Source organism: Oryx dammah, unplaced genomic scaffold, assembly GCF_014754425.2.
Source record: "Oryx dammah isolate SB20612 unplaced genomic scaffold, SCBI_Odam_1.1 HiC_scaffold_28, whole genome shotgun sequence".
NCBI classification, from domain to species: Eukaryota; Metazoa; Chordata; class Mammalia; order Artiodactyla; family Bovidae; genus Oryx; species Oryx dammah.
This window is the reverse complement of record NW_024070212.1, coordinates 50,597,076-50,601,825: the sequence shown is the minus strand read 5'-3', so window position 1 is coordinate 50,601,825 and position 4,750 is coordinate 50,597,076. Positions and strand designations below refer to the sequence as shown.

General features: G+C 36.9%; 1 pseudogene; it reads right to left on the bottom strand.

The window, feature by feature from the left end:
• Positions 1-710: 710 nt before the first annotated feature.
• LOC120856540 lies at positions 711-2,033 on the bottom strand (annotated as a pseudogene).
• Between the last annotated feature and the right edge of the window lie 2,717 nt (positions 2,034-4,750).

Here is a 4,750-nt window from a genome sequence, read left to right as displayed (position 1 = left end):
AGTGATGCCTCCCTACTCCTCTGGTTTTCACGAAGAGGTATTTTCCTTAAAATTTCCTGGCTTCTACTTGCCTTATCTCATACTCTTTTCACATGATTGATGAGCTTGGATGAGTAACTGGGCTTGCAAGTTTCAGCCTTTCCTCTTTTTCCTTTAAGCCTGGACTACCTGCAGGGAGCATGGGCTCTTGGTCTGCAGAGGGGCAAGTTTTTTTAATAAAGAACCTGTCCTTCTAAGGAGAAGCCTCCAGGGGTCTGGTGCTATCAGGGACAGGATAGGTAAATCTTCCTAAAGCTGGGGTTTGGAAACTCATTTTTGCCACACACTTACACCACATTCTTCAGTCTGGCCTTCATCAGTAGGAAAGCTGACACAGTGATTTCTATTTTCCTCACTCTTATTTCTTAATTTATTCTGAGCTCAGATGGGGGTTGGAGGAGAGAGGAGACAATGAACCAGATTATTAGATTTCCAGGTTATACAACAGCATGGGTTATAGTGTTATTCTTTCCTTCCTTCTGTTTTTCTCCTTTTTCAGATGGAGCAGTAAGAACTCACACATGCAGAATCTGGAGGGAGCAAAGTTTGAGATATCTTTAAGAAGAGATATGGAAATGTCAAGTTGACAGTTGTACATACAGATCTGGGGCTCAAGGATACAGCCTGGGCTGGAGATAGACATTTGAGAGCTATCAGCAAGAAGATCACTATTATAGTGAGTTTGAGGAAGATGAATCCAGTTTCACAGTACCTGCCACCTATTTCAAGGCCCTGGTTTGGGCAGCAGATCTGATGCAGGATATAGACAAACCAGCATTAATGGCAGGATGGATACCTTTCTACAATAATTCTGTTTCCAAGAAGATCTGTCCATCAGTGATGAAAATGATATTCCTTGGAATGTAAGCAGACACATCACCAGTTTGTGTTTCTGTGATTGGTAAAGCGGTCAAGGGGCAGCCACCAAAAGCATCATTCATTTCAGCTGCTCTCTAGCAGACTGGAGTATAGGTAGAAGATATTACTAGGATAGGCCTCATGACCAGTGGGTCAGCAGAACAGCAGAGACATCGATGATAAGCAACAGCCTGTTTGGAAAAGTCGTCATAAGTGATCAAATCATGTTTGCCATTATCCCTAAAATATTCTCCCATGAGACATCCAAAATAAGAAACCAGGTACTGAAGTGGGCAGCATCTGAAGCAGTAGCTGACACCACAATGGTGTACTTCATGGTACATGCATCTGTAAGCGTCTTTATTAAGTGGGCAACAGTGGATCTCTTTTGACCAATGGCCATACAGATGCAGTATAGCTTCCCCTTTTCATTATTTCCATTGTTGAATCATTTCTAGTTAATGATTGTGTCAATAGCAATGACATTTTGCCAGTCTGTCGGTCACCAATGATCAGCTCATGCTGACCACAACCAATCAGCACCAAGCTGTCCACAGCCTTAATGCCAGTTTGCATTGGTTCCCACACAGAGATCTGAGGAATGATCCTAGGGGCTTTCAGGCCAATTTGCCTTTGGATCTTGGAACCAACTGGACCCCTTCCATCAGTGGCATTACCAAGGGCATCTACTACAGGATCCAACAGCTCCTGACCAACTGGAACATCTACAGTAGCTCCATTTCTCATCACAGTATCTCCTTCCTTAATTAGCTTATCATTTCCAAACACAACAACACCAATATTATCAGCTTCCAAATTCAGAGACATACCCTTTAACTTGAATAAAACCCTACCATTTCTTTTGCTTGAACATTTCTTAGTCCATGTACATGGGCAGTATCATCACCAATATGTGAAACATGCCCAGTCTCTTCAAGATCAGCAGAGGCATCAGCTGCAAGAATATGCTCTTCAAGAAGAGAGGACACCTCAGCAGCGCCAGTCGTCTGAAGATGAGAATGAGAGGCATGAAGGCTCCTTGCAACAATGAAGGATCAACCCAGAGCATTTTTTACCAACTCGGTCTGCCAAGGGAGGGCAGGGCCCACCGCTGCTGTGATCCACACAGACAACATCCTTGGCTGCTCCTTCTCAAGTGCTTCCTCTGCACTTGTGGCCCAGAGACCAACTATACGGTAACTTTAAAGAAACTGCTAAATTGTTCCAAAGTAGTGTGTGATGGCTCCAGCTTTTTCAAATCCTTTTCAACACTTGGTATTGTCAGTTTTCTACTTTAGCCATTCTAGTGAGTGTGTAGCAGTGTATCATTGTGATATTAATTTGCACTTATCTAATATGACTAATCAGAGAAGGCAATGGCACCCCACTCCAGTACTCTTGCCTGGAAAATCCCATGGACGGAGGAGCCTGGTAGGCTGCAGTCCATGGGGTCGCTGAGAGTTGGACACGACTCAGCGATTTCACTTTCACTTTTCACTTTCATGCACGGGAGAAGGAAATGGCAACCCACTCCAGTGTTCTTGCCTGGAGAATGCCAGGGACAGAGGAGCCTGATGGGCTGCCGTCTATGGGGTCACACAGTGTTGGACAAGACTGAAGCGACTTAGCAGCAGCAGCAGCAATATGACTAATGGTTCTGGGCATCTTTTCATATGTTTATTCAGTCTGTACATCTTGAGTGAAGTGATTATTCAAATCTTTTGCCCATGTTTTGTGTTGAATTATCTTTGCTGTTGAGTTATAAGAGTTCTTTATGTATTTTGGATACAACTCCTTTATGAAACATATGTCTTACAAATAGTTTCTCTCAGTCTATGGCTTGTCTTTTTAATTTTTAAATGGTGCCCTGAGAAAAGCAAAAATTTTTAATTTGGATTACTTGAAATTTTTCCATTTTAAAATTTTATTATTTGTGCTTTTTGTGTCATATCTAAGAAATTATTGCTTACCCAAGGTTACAAATTTTTTCTAAAAGTTTCAAAGTTTTAGCTCTTATATTTAGGTCTATTATATATTATAGACTGATATATTTTGAGTTAAGTTTTGTGTATGAACGAGGTAAGAATCAAAATTTTGTTTTGTTTGCATAAAGATGTCCAATTATACTAGTACCATTATTTGAAAAAAAATTTTTTTCTTTCCTATTGATTTAGTTCAGCACCTTTGTAAAAAAAAGTTAACCTATGTCTAATTGTGACTTTCTATTTTGTTGCATTGATCTGTATGTCTATCCTTATGCTGAAACCATATTGTTATGATTACTATAGCTTCATAGCATCATCCTGAAATAAGGTGTGAAAGTCTTCTTTATTTTTCTTCTTTACTTTTCAAAATTGTTTTAGCTATTTTAGTTTCTTTGCATTTTCACATAAATTTAGGGTCAGCTTCAATTTCTACTAAAAAAAAAAATGCCTCCTGAGATTTTGTTAAGGATTGCTTTGCATTGAATCTATAGATCAGTTTGGAGAGAATTGCCATCTCAACAATATTTAGTCTTCCAATTCTTGAACATAGTTTTTAGATATCTATGAACATCATTTTTATTATCAAAAAATAATCAACAGCACTTTCCCCCTTTTCTCAAATAGTTTATTATTTATTAGTACTATAATCTTGAAAATAGATTTCTCCTATAGCTACTAGTTACAGGAGAATAAAGCTGTCATAGGCAGTTGAGGGGCTGCTCTCAAGGAAATGCTCTGAGCTATTCAGAATATACTGACACTGGTAGTTCACTATGGGAGAAAGAGATTCATTGAGAGTGCTGTGAGTAGGTTGCAGAGGTGAATGAGTCAAAATCATTCTCAGCTGTCCTTCTTTTCTACTTGTTTAGAATACTTATAAGAAAGGGTCATTTAATTTGTCCATCATCATCAGTACTACATACATAATCTTACAGAAAAACAGTGCTCAAGTGCTGAATAGTTTTTAGTTATTGAAAGATCATTAGAAAATTCTGGAAAAATTATTTATGATAGCATTTTAATACATGAAGAATAACAGGTGAACATATTGCTGTTTTTATAGATCATTGTTTAAGCCTTTTCTTGCTGAATTTTATTGCTAAAGTAAATTATCATGAAATGAATATAATTATCCAAACCAGATAGTTTACATAAATTAAAGAATGTCACTCAAATATCAAATACTGGAAGATTTTAAGAAATACTGTTGTCTGTTAATATATTGAAAAATACTGGATGGAAAAGGCAGCTTTAATAAATGAAACAGCAACAACAGTGAACCTTCCTTATGAAGAGTGAAAAACAGTTTTTCTTTAAAATTTTTCTATTTGAGGAAGCAAAACCCATTTTCACTAAGGTACACTAAAGAAAAAGAGCAAGCAGTAGCCTGCAGAAAATAAAATATAACACTCTGCAGCTCCAATTACAGAACTGCAGAATGAGAAAGAAATAAATGAGACACAACAAATATAAACACTTTATATCTGTTATATTCATGTTATCAGCTTCATTTACAAAGAAAACACGAAGAGTTCACTGTAAATAAAAAGTAAAAGATATAAAGCTAACCCAACTACATTCATAAATCTATAACACTTCTTAAAATATAAATGGACACATTTCAAAAAAATCAACTATAATAATGCTACTCACAGTAGAATTTATTAGGATTAAACTATTTTTCATATTTAATAATTTATTCAACATTAAAAGGAATTTAATAATAGCCCAATGATAATTAACATTTATAGTAAAAAGAAATTTTATATAGAGAAAGGAGAGAGATAAATGGATAGATATGAACAAATATAATACATGTTCTAGGTATATTTTTCCATTGTATTTTGCCTCTCTGAAGGGAACTACAG